Source organism: Heterodontus francisci, chromosome 34, assembly GCF_036365525.1.
Source record: "Heterodontus francisci isolate sHetFra1 chromosome 34, sHetFra1.hap1, whole genome shotgun sequence".
Classification (NCBI taxonomy): domain Eukaryota; kingdom Metazoa; phylum Chordata; class Chondrichthyes; order Heterodontiformes; family Heterodontidae; genus Heterodontus; species Heterodontus francisci.
In genome coordinates, this window is record NC_090404.1 from 35,074,717 (window position 1) to 35,090,699 (window position 15,983).

Sequence of the window (15,983 nt, forward strand, 5' to 3'; positions counted from 1 at the left end):
TGAGGGAAACAGTGGACTGTCATCCTTTCACCTGTAAAAGATGATGGACATGCAGCAAACAATCTATTTAGGTGATTTATCTTCTCTTGGTTCACCTTTGCTGATGGCTGTAAAAGCCAACCGTTGAGACGCAGGCTCTGCCACAAGTGCTGCACATGAAGCTGCCAAGTGATGCTGTGAGTTGTTGTGTTTGACATTGGCGTCTGTTGCCAAGCTGCTGCAGCAACTGGTCATCGTGGTATTGCACACCAGTCCACAGGATGTGTTGCCATTTCCCTCTTTCGTCAGCTAGTGACTCCCAACTGCGATAGTCGACATTTAGGGATTTCTGGTCACACTTGCAAATTCCTTGAAGCGGAGCTTTGGGCACCCACTGGTCGCCTGGCCCCTGCTACCTGGGTTCTTGGGTAAGAAACCATCTTCCATCTTGTGGACTTGTCTGATCCACCAAAGCCACCTCTGTTTGATTAGTGCCAACACACTTGGGAGCTCTGCCTTTGAGAGGACTGCCACATTTGTGATTTTGTCCTGCCAGGATATACCCATAATGGGCCACAGACAGCAAAGATGGAAATTATTGAGCTACTTTTCCTGGTAGCTGTCAATCACCCATGTTTTTTAGCCATACAGCAAGGTGTTGAGAACACAGGTCTTATAAACCATTAGCTTGGTCCTAATGGTCAGCATGATGTTATCCCATGCATTGACATGTTACAGCTGCTAAAAATCTCCTGGAGAGAGAAATGAAACATTGATGAGAACAAAGCAAAGACTTCTTAAAATAAAAGACACATCAATAGCCCAGAGCTCCTTTTCTCTGTCACTCACTAACATTGACGATCTCTGCATCATTTACACATCCCCCACTATAAACCCAGAGACTGTAAAGTGGGAACAGATTTAAAATGTGAGAGGGACGATTAGGTGCTGAGATCTTGTCCATTGTCATGTTAATCCAGGTACCAGGGCTGTTTTGAACAGAGACATTCCAGGGAGCTGCTTTTTGATGATCTGTGAACTTATTCCTACAAGGTTATTGTTGAGAACATTTGCTGCATCTTTCAGCTAATCTACAGGTGGACAGTGACATGACCAGGCCCCAGTCTGTCCAGAAGCTGAGAAACTCTCTTTAAAACTGCCATTAAGGTGTTAATTCCTTATCATTGTCCCAGGATTTATCTTTACACATCAGGCCTTTGGCAAGGGGGTGAGAAGGGGGTGGGGAGAGTGGTTTTCGACACAGGCTGGGAGCTGGGCAGTCACTAAACACTGGAGAGCCCCAGAGCCTGTCTCTCTCCCTCTGTGTTTAACCTGTCATTTCAATCTCTTTCTCACCCTCTATTTCTCTCTTTGTCTCACCATCTGTTTATGCCTCATTGTAAAAACACAAACACTGCTGATTCCCCATCCCTCTTCTGTTCACTGTCCCCATACCCACTCAGCCCAGGATTGGTGTTTTGTACATTCAATGTCACAGTGTGAAGAAGCTGATGATTCCTTCGGGAGATCTTTTAAACCTCACTGTCCCAGGATTTACTTTTGCAAATCAGATCTTCTGGAAGATGAAATAAAACCAGAAAGTGCTGGAAATACTCATAAATAAATACATATAAATTGTGTGGCACTGTATCAAATGCCTTTTGAAAGTCCATGTACCCCACATCAACAACATTGCCCCCACCAACCCTCTCTGTTATGTCTTCAAAAACTCCAGCAAGTTAGTTGAACACGATTTTCCCTGAACAAACCCACATACTGAGTTAGGTGACATATTGAGTATTCTGGAAGGGAGCAAAAAATTGCATTGTGTCATTGATAGATTTAGCGAGTGGAGATAACAGAGACAGCAGGAGGTCAATGTGGGGAAGTGTGAGGTCATTAACATTAGAGTCATGTATGGAACAGAGGAGACCATTCAGCCCATCAAGTCCATGACAGTTCTCCACACAGTAATCCACTCAGTCCTACTCCCCTGCTTGACCCCTGTAGTCCTGCAAGTTTATTTCCTTCAAGTGACCATCCAATTTCCTCTTGAAATCAGTGATTGTCTCTGCTTCCACCACCCTCATGGGCAGCGAGTTCCAGATCATTTACTACCCACTGTGTAAAAAAGTGCTTCCTTATATTCCCTCTGCATCTCTGGCCCAAAACTTTCAATCTGTGTCCACTAATGCTCACACTTTTTGGGATTTTCTTCTCCCTGCTGCTTTCACATGCGTTCAAATCCTCTGAAGAAGGAATTTTCCTCCACACAAGATCAGGGGGCAGGTTGTTCAACCTTGCCCGTCTAAGAGCGAAGTCCAAAGTACGGAAAGTCCTCATCAGAGAACTCCTCTTTGCTGACGATGCTGCTTTAACATCTCACACTGAAGAATGCCTGCAGAGTCTCATCGACAGGTTTGCGTCTGCCTGCAATGAATTTGGCCTAACCATCAGCCTCAAGAAAACGAACATCATGGGGCAGGATGTCAGAAATGCTCCATCCATCAATATTGGCGACCACGCTCTGGAAGTGGTTCAAGAGTTCACCTACCTAGGCTCAACTATCACCAGTAACCTGTCTCTAGATGCAGAAATCAACAAGCGCATGGGTAAGGCTTCCACTGCTATGTCCAGACTGGCCAAGAGAGTGTGGGAAAATGGCGCACTGACACGGAACACAAAAGTCCGAGTGTATCAGGCCTGTGTCCTCAGTACCTTGCTCTACGGCAGCGAGGCCTGGACAACGTATGCCAGCCAAGAGCGACGTCTCAATTCATTCCATCTTCGCTGCCTTCGGCGAATACTTGGCATCAGGTGGCAGGACTATATCTCCAACACAGAAGTCCTTGAAGCGGCCAACACCCCCAGCTTATACACACTACTGAGTCAGCGGCGCTTGAGATGGCTTGGCCATGTGAGCCGCATGGAAGATGGCAGGATCCCCAAAGACACATTGTACAGCGAGCTCGCCACTGGTATCAGACCCACCGGCCGTCCATGTCTCCGTTATAAAGACGTCTGCAAACGCGACATGAAATCGTGTGACATTGATCACAAGTCGTGGGAGTCAGTTGCCAGCATTCGCCAGAGGTGGCGGGCAGCCATAAAGACAGGGCTAAATTGTGGCGAGTCGAAGAGACTTAGTAGTTGGCAGGAAAAAAGACAGAGGCGCAAGGGGAGAGCCAACTGTGCAACAGCCCCAACAAACAAATTTCTCTGCAGCACCTGTGGAAGAGCCTGTCACTCCAGAATTGGCCTTTATAGCCACTCCAGGCGCTGCTTCACAAACCACTGACCACCTCCAGGCGCGTATCCATTGTCTCTCGAGATAAGGAGGCCCAAATGAAAGAATCCTTGTACCATTAGTTAATGGGAACAGTTTTCCTTGTCTAACTTATCCATGCCTGTCATAATCTTTTACACTTCGATTAAATCTCCCTTCAATCTCCTTTGTGCAAAGGAGAACAACCCCAGCTTTTACAACCTCACCTTGTAACTAAAATTTCCCATCCCTGGAACCATTCTGGTAACTTAGATCTAAGGAAGATGAATCAGAATATTTTCTAAATTATTAAAAGTTAGGAACTGTGAAGGGACAGAGAGATTTCGGGTTTCATGCACAGAAATCACTAAAAACTACTGGACTGGGAGAAAAGGGAATTAAAATGTCAAATGGAATGTTTGCCTTTATCTGAAGGGTGAAAGTAATGCTGCAGTTATATGCAACTCTGGTTACACATCATCTGAAGTGAGGTGTTTAATTCTGGGCAGCACATCTCAGGAAGGATATATCAGCTGTGCAGGAGGTACACTGCACATTCACCAGAATGATATCAGGGCTAAAAGGGTTAAATTGTGAGGACAGGTCATATAGACTGGGCTTGTATTTCATAGAGTATGAAGATTAAGGGGTGATGTAATTCAGGTATTAAAGAAGATTAAAGGTTTTAAGGGGGTCGATAAAGAAAAATGATTTCCTCTGTTGGTGGAATGCAGAATAAGATGGCACAACATTAAAATTAGAGCTGGGCCATTCAGGGGTGCTGTCAGGAAGCACTTCTTCACACATAGGATAGTGAAATCTGGAACACTGTCCCCCCAAAAAGCTGCTATGGATGGGGAGGAAAGGAAAATGTCAAAACTTGTGTGTTACCTATTGGGTAAGGTTACAGGGATATGTAACCAACTCTGGTAAAGGTAGTTGTGATATGGATCAGTCATGATATAACTGAATAGAGGAACAGGCTCGAGGAGTTGAATGGCCTCCTCCCACTCATGTGTTCCTCTGTTTTACAAGATCACTGGGACTGATTCCCTGAGGCTCCTCTCATAATACCGAGACCGTCTACTCCTGACCAATATGAAGCAAGGGTATTCAGGGTGGTCTAGACAGGACAACAATCTCCCCTTCATAGACACATGATCCTGACTGTGAGGTGACGGTGCGTCTGGGAGAACGATGGGTGGACACAGTGTGTGTTGTTATTTTAATGATAATCTGAACCTCAAGAAACAAACCACCCTGAGGACTGAAATAAGGTTCGTTGGCTCCTGTTATCTGGGCTGTTTGAGCTGGACAATGGCCTGACCCAGCACTGACAGGACAGGACAAGCCCACTGGGAGATGGCACAAGGCCAAATTAAGACTCAAGTACAGCACTTTTATGAAATAATCAGTTGAGAAAGGGTTCAGTAATAACCTTGTAGAAAGAGAGAAAATGGGGAGCTATTGTCCAATTAGCCTCATTAGTTGTAGGCAAAATGCTGGAATGTATTATCTGGGGAAATGGTAACAGGGCACTTAGAAAATCATAATATGATTCAGCAGAGTCAACATGGACTTGTGAAGAAGAAATCATGTTTAACAAATCTGTTAAGAGTTTCTTGAGGATGTAACTAGTCAGGTGAATAAGGAGGAAACAGTAGTTTATTTGGATTTTCAAGAAGCAAGAAGCATTTGATAAGGTGCCACACCAGAGGTTATTACACACAATTCTTTCTTCAATCATAAGTTCAGAAGTGGGGATGTTCGCTGATGATTGCACAATGTTCCGCACCATTTGCGACTCCTCAGATACTGAAGCAGTCCCTGCAGAAATGCAGCAAGACCTGGACAATATCCAGGCTTGGGCTGATAAGTGGCAAGTAACATTCAAGTCACACAAGTGCCAGGCAATGACCATCTCCAACAAGAAAGACTCCAACCATCTCCCCATGACATTCAATTGCAGTACCATCACTGAATCCCCCACTATCAACATCCTGGGGGCTACCATTGACCAGAAACTGAACTGGGAGTAGCCATATAAATACCGTCGCTACAAGAGCCGGTCAGAGGCTAGGAATCCTGCGGTGAGTAACTCATCTCCTGACTCCCCAAAGCCTGTCCACCATCTATAAGGCACAAGTCAGGAGTGTGATGGAATACTTGCCTGGATGGTACAGCTCCAACAACACTCAAGAAGCTCGACACCATCCAGGACAAAGCAACCCACTTGATTGGCATCCTATCTACAAACATTCACTCCCTCCACCACTGACACACAGTGGCAGCAGTGTGTACCATCTACAAGATGCACTGGAGGAAATTAGTGAACCAGGTGGGTTTTTAGGACAATCCGTAGTTTCATGGTCACCAATATTGATCCTCGCTTTTTAATTGCAGTGGTGGGATTTGAATTCATGTCTCAGCATCATTAGTCCAGGCCTCTGGATTACTAGTTCAATAACATAACCACTATTGTCCAGCACCCCCACTCTGCTCCATCTCCTCCCATGAGGAGAGGTTGAGTAGACGAGGCCTATATTCCCTGAGGTTTAGAAGAAGGAGATGTGATCTGACTGAAACATCAATTGTTAAGGGACTTGACCGGGTCGATGCTGAGAAAATGTTTCACCTGGCTGGGGAATCGATACAGTCTCAGGATAAGGGATCAGCCATTTAGGACTGAAATGAGGAGAAATTTCTTTACGGTAAAGGTTGTTAATCTTTGGAATTCTCTTCCCCAGGGAGCAGTGGATGCTCAGTCATTGAGTATATTTAAGACAGAGATTGATAGATTTTTTTGGGTATTACGGTAATTAAGGGATATGGGATAGTGTGGGAAGGTGGAGTTGAGGTAGATGATCAGCCATGATCTGGGTGAATGGCAGAGCAGGCTCGAAGGGCCGAATGGCCTCCTCCAGCTCCTATTTCTTATGTTCATTAAACCTCAGTCTGGTTCCTCTCGAGCTGCCGAGTGAGAGAATTAAATCTTTCTCGACAAATCACCAAGATACCAGATGACAAGTCATACCCGAAACATCATTTATTGGTTACAAATCACAACTTAGTTAAATCTGGACACACAGACACTTTATAAACATGTATAAACACATTTAAATGTAATCAGAGTTATCCAGCAGTTCAGCACTAATAGGGAGAGTATTTCACAAAACAAGTAACAAAGATGAACCAGACGATTCAGTGATTGACTGTAAATCAACACTAATGGATGCTGAGTATTAATTACAGCAGGGACCGGAGTCTGAGCTTATAAATTGGTGAGTTTACTTGAAGAGTAATTCCTTCACTATCTGACATGTTAACAGTTGTGAACAGCCTGTCTGTCCAACAGCTCCAGTCCACGAGTGCTAAGAAACACACAGAGCTTAAACAGCCTCATTCCTGAGCTAAAGAACAGACTTTCTCCTGTCAATATAGAGTTACAGGATTGGCCTGAGATCTGTTTATTGTTCATCTTTTGTTCAGTACATTTACTGAGTGGATTTAAATTGAAAATGAGGTTTGAAGACATGATGGTCTGTTCACACATGAATGAGAGATGCTGTGGGGCAGACGCTCAGTCCAAGAGGAGCAACTGACATCAGAAATAAACCCCAATTGTCAGAATGAACATGGTTCAATCTGGATATGATTAACAGCAGCAACAGCAGAATCCAACCCCTGTAATTATCTGTGAACTCGCTGGTGTCTCAGCAGATAGGATGGCTGAGTGAATCCCTTCCCACACTCAGTGCAGATGAATGACCTCTCCCCAATGTGAATGAACTGGTGTGTCACCAGGTGGGATGACTGAGTAAATCTCTTCCCACACTCAGTGCAGGTGAATGGCCTCTCCCCAGTGTGAACTCGCTGGTGCGTCAGTAGGGCGGATGAATGAATGCCTTCCCACACTCAGTGCAGGTGAACGGCCTCTCCCCATTATGAACTCGCTGGTGCGTCAGTCGGGCGGATGAATGAATCCCTTCCCACACTCAGTACAGGTGAACGGCCTCTCCCCAGTGTGAACTCGCTGGTGTGTCAGCAGCTTTGATGACTGAGTAAATCCCTTCCCACACTCAGAGCAGGTGAACGGCCTCTCCCCAGTGTGAACTCGCTGGTGCATCAGCAGGGTGGATGAATAAGTGAAACCCTCCCCACAATCAGAGCAGGTGAATGGCCTCTCCCCAGTGTGAATCTGTTGATGTGCCAGCAGGTTCCATGACAGAGAGAATCTCTTCCCACACTCCGAGCAGGTGAACGGCCTCTCCCCAGTGTGAACTCGCTGGTGTTTTAGTAGGGCAGATGAATGAATGAATCCCTTCCCACACTCAGTGCAGGTGAACGGCCTCTCCTCAGTGTGGATTCGCTGGTGTGTCAGCAGGTTTGAGAACTGAGTGAATCCCTTCCCACACTCAGTGCAGGTGAATGGCCTCTCCCCAGTATGAAAACGCTGGTGTGCGAGTAGGGAGGATGACTGAGTGAATCCCTTCCCACACTCAGTGCAGATGAATGGCCTCTCCTCAGTTTGACTGTGTTGATGAGTTTCCAGCTCAGACGTGTAATTTAATTCTTTCTCACGGTCCCCACATTTCCACAGCTTCTCCCCAGTCTGACTACACTTGTGTATCGACAGGCCAGCTGATCGGCTGAAGCCCCGTCCACACACAGAACACGTGTACGGTTTCTCCACACTTTTTGCTTCCATGATCAAAAGCCGATGATATTCAGATCCTGATGAATCGAGTGACTGTCACATCTTGAGGTGATGTTTGAGTTTCCTTCCGCAAATCCTCCCTTTCTAATACCCTGTAACATGAAGTTACAACAGGAAAAAGGGAGTGAGAGAGAACCCACAAAAACACAAAGACAAGTTGTGAAATTGAGCTGAATGAATCTGGTAATTTGTGGGACCAGAACAGAGAATGGGCGGGGCTTCAGGGTCCCAGTGACCAGGACAGAAAATCATTGACTCATTAATTTTATTCTCACTCTGCACACAGGGGCTGGAGAACTGAACCGAGCCACAGTAGAGGGAGGGAGAAAACTGGCAGAGGAGGAAAGAAATGGTGCAGATGGTGTCATGGGTTTGGATTTCAGCACAGGGAGGAGGGAGAGTGTGTGGGACTGCGATTTACAGCTTTGGGGAAACAAGAGGAATAAAATGTTCCATAGGATCTCGAATTGTCTGTTCTGAATTTCTATCCTGTACTGACAGTGATGACTTTTATTACCTCCTTTTACAGGGGATTAGGAGAGGATTTACACACATTGATTTGATGCTCACTCTGCACACAGGGGCTTTCGCACCATCTCCCCTGAAGGTGCTGGGGTTACTGTTTACATCCCACTGAACTGTAAGAAAGAATATCTTATTAGATGATATTAAAGATAGTATTATATTATAATAATATAACGAGAGACCGTTCACCTGCTCCATCTGTGGGAAGGAATTTAATCGATATCCAAAATGCTGAGACACCAGTGAGTTCACAAGTGACTGTAGCTGTTGCATTCTGTCATTATTGCTGCTGTTAATCACATCCAGGACTGAACCATATTCATTCTGACAGTGGGGTTTATATCTGCTGTGTTAATATTCTTTATAGCTGGGGTGGAGTTTAATATTCCAGCAATTGGTTTGCTTTACTTTGTAACTTTTACTCTTCAAATAAAGTAGCTCCCTTTGGGCTATTCTCAGGGTTTTGTGGGATGAAACCAAACAGTGATTTACTTGTACTTTTGGCAATTTTGTATATTATATTCACTGCTCATAATGAGATCTGTTCTACATTGGGAAGACCAAACACAGATAGGGTGATCACTTTGAGAACCATCTCCATTCAGTCTGAAAGCATGTTCCTGGGTTTCCAGTCACTTCCCATTATAATTCTCCGTCCCACTCCCACTCTGACCTCGGCCTCAAGCCCTGTTCCAATGAAGCTCAATGGGAGCTCGAGGACTTTGCAACCTTCCGGACTCAACATTGAGTTCAGCAGTTTCTGTAACAACAGACAGTTGTCAGGATCTGGAACGCTCCACCTGAAAAAGGTGGTTGAACCTGATTCTATCAGTCATTTTAAAAGGGAGTTGACAGGTATTTGAGAATGAGGAACTTACAGGCTTACAAACAACAAGTGGGTGTGTGGGACTAAGCACAACTGCTCTTTCAAAGGGCCAGCACATGCACAAAGGGTTGAATGGCCTCCTTCTGTGCTGTAAATTTCTATGATTCTCGGAGTTGGCCATTTCGCCCCTCGAGCCTGTTCCATCAGGAAATGAGATCATGGTTGATCTGTGATCTAACCCTAGATACTCGACTTTGTCCCATTTCCATTAATACCTTTGGTTAACAAAGATCTATCAATGTCAGATTTAACATGAACATTGATCTCGCATCAACTGCTGTTTGTGGAAGAGAGTTTAAAATTTCTACCACCTTTTGTGTGTAGAAATGTTTCCGAACTTCACTCCTGAAAGGTCTGGCTCTCACTTTTACTCTACACCTCCTAGTTCGACACTCCAGAACATCCAGCCCATGGGCCAGAATCCAGCCTGCCAATGGTTTCCACCTGACCTGCCAAAACATTCAGTGACTGACAATGGTTACAGCTCCTTTACCAACATGGCGGAGACACGTCACTGCACATGTCCTCCTTTACCAAGATGACAGACGAGCTTCCGCACCTGATATTTTGGCTCCTTTAGTAAGATGGCGGTGCCCGGGCTGAGCTGCTTCTCTGCTGGCGCTTCCCGCCCAAACTCCATATCCAATGCAGCCTTCCCGGCCGTGAGCTCAGGACCCAGGCCAAGCACTGGCTCTGCCTGCGTATGTACTCAGCCTGGGCCTCAGGCTCTTCATCACCGTCTGAGGAGGTGCAGGCCCAGCAGCAAGGTGCAGTGGTAACCAGGCCCTGGGAGCAGGCTGCCGGGGTGACCGGGCCCTGGGAGCAGGGTGCCAGGGTCCTGGGAGCGGAGCAGAGAGACAGAGGCCGACACGGAGACAGAGGCCGGCAGACATGGAGCGAGAGAGAGAGGGCGGGGGAGGGGGAGAGAGAGAGCGGGGGAGGGAGAGAGAGAGAGCGGGGGAGGAGAGAGAGAGGGAGAGAGAGAGAGAGAGAGAGAGAGAGAGAGAGGGGGAAGGAGGGAGAGAGAGAGAGAGAGAGAGAGAGAGAGAGAGAGGGGGAAGGAGGGAGAGAGAGAGAGAGAGAGAGAGAGAGAGAGAGGGGGAAGGAGGGAGAGAGAGAGAGAGAGGGGGAAGGAGGGAGAGAGAGAGAGAGAGAGAGAGAGAGAGAGAGGGGGAAGGAGGGAGAGAGAGAGAGAGAGAGAGAGAGAGAGAGGGGGAAGGAGGGAGAGAGAGAGAGAGAGAGAGAGAGAGGGGGAAGGAGGGAGAGAGAGAGAGAGAGAGAGAGAGAGAGGGGGAAGGAGGGAGAGAGAGAGAGAGAGAGAGAGAGAGAGGGGGAAGGAGGGAGAGAGAGAGAGAGAGAGGGGGAAGGAGGGAGAGAGAGAGAGAGAGAGAGAGAGAGAGAGGGGGAAGGAGGGAGAGAGAGAGAGAGAGAGAGAGAGAGAGAGGGGGAAGGAGGGAGAGAGAGAGAGAGAGAGAGAGAGAGAGGGGGAAGGAGGGAGAGAGAGAGAGAGAGAGAGAGAGAGGGGGAAGGAGGGAGAGAGAGAGAGAGAGAGAGAGAGAGAGAGAGGGGGAAGGAGGGAGAGAGAGAGAGAGAGAGAGAGAGAGAGGGGGAAGGAGGGAGAGAGAGAGAGAGAGAGAGAGAGAGAGGGGGAAGGAGGGAGAGAGAGAGAGAGAGAGAGAGAGAGAGAGGGGGAAGGAGGGAGAGAGAGAGAGAGAGAGAGAGAGAGAGAGGGGGAAGGAGGGAGAGAGAGAGAGAGAGAGAGAGAGAGAGAGGGGGAAGGAGGGAGAGAGAGAGAGAGAGAGAGAGAGAGAGAGGGGGAAGGAGGGAGAGAGAGAGAGAGAGAGAGAGAGGGGGAAGGAGGGAGAGAGAGAGAGAGAGAGAGAGAGAGAGAGAGAGAGGGGGAAGGAGGGAGAGAGAGAGAGAGAGAGAGAGAGAGGGGAAGGAGGGAGAGAGAGAGAGAGAGAGAGAGAGAGGGGGAAGGAGGGAGAGAGAGAGAGAGAGAGAGAGAGAGGGGGAAGGAGGGAGAGAGAGAGAGAGAGAGAGAGAGAGGGGGAAGGAGGGAGAGAGAGAGAGAGAGAGAGAGAGAGGGGGAAGGAGGGAGAGAGAGAGAGAGAGAGAGAGAGAGGGGGAAGGAGGGAGAGAGAGAGAGAGAGAGAGAGAGGGGGAAGGAGGGAGAGAGAGAGAGAGAGAGAGAGAGAGAGAGGGGGAAGGAGGGAGAGAGAGAGAGAGAGAGAGAGAGAGGGGGAAGGAGGGAGAGAGAGAGAGAGAGAGAGAGAGAGAGGGGGAAGGAGGGAGAGAGAGAGAGAGAGAGAGAGAGGGGGGAAGGAGGGAGAGAGAGAGAGAGAGAGAGAGAGAGAGAGGGGGAAGGAGGGAGAGAGAGAGAGAGAGAGAGAGAGAGAGAGAGGGGGAAGGAGGGAGAGAGAGAGAGAGAGAGAGAGAGAGAGAGGGGGAAGGAGGGAGAGAGAGAGAGAGAGAGAGAGAGAGAGAGAGGGGGAAGGAGGGAGAGAGAGAGAGAGAGAGAGAGAGAGAGGGGAAGGAGGGAGAGAGAGAGAGAGAGAGAGAGAGAGAGGGGGAAGGAGGGAGAGAGAGAGAGAGAGAGAGAGAGAGGGGGAAGGAGGGAGAGAGAGAGAGAGAGAGAGAGAGAGAGAGGGGGAAGGAGGGAGAGAGAGAGAGAGAGAGAGAGAGAGAGAGGGGGAAGGAGGGAGAGAGAGAGAGAGAGAGAGAGAGAGAGGGGGAAGGAGGGAGAGAGAGAGAGAGAGAGAGAGAGAGAGGGGGAAGGAGGGAGAGAGAGAGAGAGAGAGAGAGAGAGGGGGAAGGAGGGAGAGAGAGAGAGAGAGGAGAGAGAGAGAGGGGGAAGGAGGGAGAGAGAGAGAGAGAGAGAGAGAGAGAGAGGGGGAAGGAGGGAGAGAGAGAGAGAGAGAGAGAGAGAGGGGGAAGGAGGGAGAGAGAGAGAGAGAGAGAGAGAGAGAGGGGGAAGGAGGGAGAGAGAGAGAGAGAGAGAGAGAGAGAGAGAGGGGGAAGGAGGGAGAGAGAGAGAGAGAGAGAGAGAGAGGGGGAAGGAGGGAGAGAGAGAGAGAGAGAGAGAGGGGGAAGGAGGGAGAGAGAGAGAGAGAGAGAGAGAGGGGGAAGGAGGGAGAGAGAGAGAGAGAGAGAGAGAGGGGGAAGGAGGGAGAGAGAGAGAGAGAGAGAGAGAGAGGGGGAAGGAGGGAGAGAGAGAGAGAGAGAGAGAGAGAGGGGGAAGGAGGGAGAGAGAGAGAGAGAGAGAGAGAGAGAGAGAGAGAGGGGGAAGGAGGAGAGAGAGAGAGAGAGAGAGAGAGAGGGGGGAAGGAGGGAGAGAGAGAGAGAGAGAGAGAGAGAGAGAGGGGGAAGGAGGGAGAGAGAGAGAGAGAGAGAGAGAGAGAGGGGGAAGGAGGGAGAGAGAGAGAGAGAGAGAGAGAGAGAGAGAGGGGGAAGGAGGGAGAGAGAGAGAGAGAGAGAGAGAGAGAGAGAGGGGGAAGGAGGGAGAGAGAGAGAGAGAGAGAGAGAGAGGGGGAAGGAGGGAGAGAGAGAGAGAGAGAGAGAGAGAGAGGGGGAAGGAGGGAGAGAGAGAGAGAGAGAGAGAGAGAGGGGGAAGGAGGGAGAGAGAGAGAGAGAGAGAGAGAGAGAGAGGGGGAAGGAGGGGAGAGAGAGAGAAGAGAGAGAGAGAGGGGGAAGGAGGGAGAGAGAGAGAGAGAGAGAGAGAGAGAGAGAGAGGGGGAAGGAGGGAGAGAGAGAGAGAGAGAGAGAGGGGGGGAAGGAGGGAGAGAGAGAGAGAGAGAGAGAGAGAGAGGGGGAAGGAGGGAGAGAGAGAGAGGGGGAAGGAGGGAGAGAGAGAGGGGGAAGGAGGGAGAGAGAGAGAGAGAGAGAGGGGGAAGGAGGGAGACAGAGAGAGAGAGAGAGAGAGGGGAAGGAGGGAGAGAGAGAGAGGGGGAAGGAGGGAGAGAGAGAGGGGGAAGGAGGGAGAGAGAGAGAGAGAGAGAGGGGGAAGGAGGGAGAGAGAGAGAGAGAGAGAGTGAGAGGGGGAAGGAGGGAGAGAGAGAGAGAGAGAGAGAGAGGGGGAAGGAGGGGAGAGAGAGAGAGAGAGAGAGAGAGGGGGAAGGAGGGAGAGAGAGAGAGAGAGAGAGGGGGAAGGAGGGAGAGAGAGAGAGAGAGAGAGGGGGAAGGAGGGGAGAGAGAGAGAGAGAGAGAGAGGGGGAAGGAGGGAGAGAGAGAGAGAGAGAGAGGGGGAAGGAGGGAGAGAGAGAGAGAGAGAGAGGGGGAAGGAGGGAGAGTGAGAGAGAGAGAGAGGGGGAAGGAGGAGAGAGAGAGAGAGAGAGAGGGGGAAGGAGGGAGAGAGAGAGAGAGAGAGAGGGGGAAGGAGGAGAGAGAGAGAGAGAGAGAGGGGGAAGGAGGGAGAGAGAGAGAGAGAGAGGGGAAGGAGGGAGAGAGAGAGAGAGAGAGGGGGAAGGAGGGAGAGAGAGAGAGAGAGGGGGAAGGAGGGAGAGAGAGAGAGAGAGGGGGAAGGAGGGAGAGAGAGAGAGAGAGAGAGAGGGAAGGAGGGAGAGAGAGAGAGAGAGAGAGAGGGGAAGGAGGGAGAGAGAGAGAGAGAGAGGGGAAGGAGGGAGAGAGAGAGAGAGAGAGGGGGAAGGAGGGAGAGAGAGAGAGAGAGAGAGAGGGGGAAGGAGGGAGAGAGAGAGAGAGAGAGAGAGGGGGAAGGAGGGAGAGAGAGAGAGAGAGAGGGGGAAGGAGGGAGAGAGAGAGAGAGAGAGGGGGAAGGAGGGAGAGAGAGAGAGAGAGAGGGGGAAGGAGGGAGAGAGAGAGAGAGAGAGGGGGAAGGAGGGAGAGAGAGAGAGAGAGAGGGGGAAGGAGGAGAGAGAGAGAGAGAGAGGGGGAAGGAGGGAGAGAGAGAGAGAGAGAGGGGGAAGGAGGGAGAGAGAGAGAGAGAGAGGGGGAAGGAGGGAGAGAGAGAGAGAGAGGGGGGGAAGGAGGGAGAGAGAGAGAGAGAGAGGGGAAGGAGGGAGAGAGAGAGAGAGAGAGGGGGAAGGAGGGAGAGAGAGAGAGAGAGAGGGGGAAGGAGGGAGAGAGAGAGAGAGAGAGGGGGAAGGAGGGAGAGAGAGAGAGAGAGAGGGGAAGGAGGGAGAGAGAGAGAGAGAGAGGGGGAAGGAGGGAGAGAGAGAGAGAGAGGGGGGAAGGAGGAGAGAGAGAGAGAGAGAGGGGGAAGGAGGGAGAGAGAGAGAGAGAGAGAGGGGGAAGGAGGGAGAGAGAGAGAGAGAGAGAGGGGGAAGGAGGGAGAGAGAGAGAGAGAGAGAGAGAGAGAGGGGGAAGGAGGGAGAGAGAGAGAGAGAGAGAGAGAGAGGGGGAAGGAGGGAGAGAGAGAGAGAGAGGGGAAGGAGGGAGAGAGAGAGAGAGAGAGAGAGAGAGAGAGGGGGAAGGAGGGAGAGAGAGAGAGGGGGAAGGAGGGAGAGAGAGAGAGGGGGAAGGAGGGAGAGAGAGAGAGGGGGAAGGAGGGAGAGAGAGAGAGGGGGAAGGAGGGAGAGAGAGAGAGGGGGAAGGAGGGAGAGAGAGAGAGGGGGAAGGAGGAAGAGAGAGAGAGGGGGAAGGAGGAGAGAGAGAGAGGGGGAAGGAGGGAGAGAGAGAGAGGGGGAAGGAGGGAGAGAGAGAGAGGGGAAGGAGGGAGAGAGAGAGAGGGGGAAGGAGGGAGAGAGAGAGAGGGGGAAGGAGGAGAGAGAGAGAGGGGGAAGGAGGGAGAGAGAGAGAGGGGGAAGGAGGGAGAGAGAGAGAGGGGGAAGGAGGGAGAGAGAGAGAGGGGGAAGGAGGGAGAGAGAGAGAGGGGGAAGGAGGGAGAGAGAGAGAGGGGAAGGAGGGAGAGAGAGAGAGGGGAAGGAGGGAAGAGAGAGAGGGGGAAGGAGGGTGAGAGAGAGAGGGGGAAGGAGGGAGAGAGAGAGAGGGGAAGGAGGGAGAGAGAGAGAGGGGGAAGGAGGGAGAGAGAGAGAGGGGGAAGGAGGGAGAGAGAGAGAGGGGGAAGGAGGGAGAGAGAGAGAGGGGGAAGGAGGGAGAGAGAGAGAGGGGGAAGGAGGGAGAGAGAGAGAGGGGAAGGAGGGAGAGAGAGAGAGGGGGAAGGAGGGAGAGAGAGAGAGGGGAAGGAGGGAGAGAGAGAGGGGGAAGGAGGGAGAGAGAGAGGGGGGGAAGGAGGGAGAGAGAGAGGGGGATGGAGGGAGAGAGAGGGGGAAGGAGGGAGAGAGAGAGAGGGGGAAGGAGGGAGAGAGAGGGGAAGGAGGGAGAGAGAGCGGGGGGAGGGAGAGAGAGCGGGGGGAGGGAGAGAGAGCGGGGAAAGAGAGAGAGAGCGGGGAAAGAGAGAGAGAGCGGGGAAAGAGAGAGAGAGCGGGGAAAGAGAGAGAGAGCGGGGAAAGAGAGAGAGAGCGGGGGAGTGAGAGAGAGAACGAGAGCACACGGGAGAGAGAGCGAGAGCACACGGGAGAGAGAGCAAGAGCACACGGGAGAGAGAGCGAGAGCAGGGGAGCGGGGGGAGAGAGAGAGAGAGCGGAACAGAGGAAGTGCGGCGAGGGTGAGAGAGAGAGCGGAGAGAGAGAGAGAGAGCGGGGAGAGAGAGAGAA

General features: G+C 50.6%; 1 pseudogene; it reads right to left on the bottom strand.

Annotated features, from left to right (window-relative positions):
• LOC137348818 (zinc finger protein 208-like) overlaps positions 1 to 15,983 on the bottom strand; it is a 104,738-nt pseudogene that overhangs the window by 36,527 nt on the left and 52,228 nt on the right.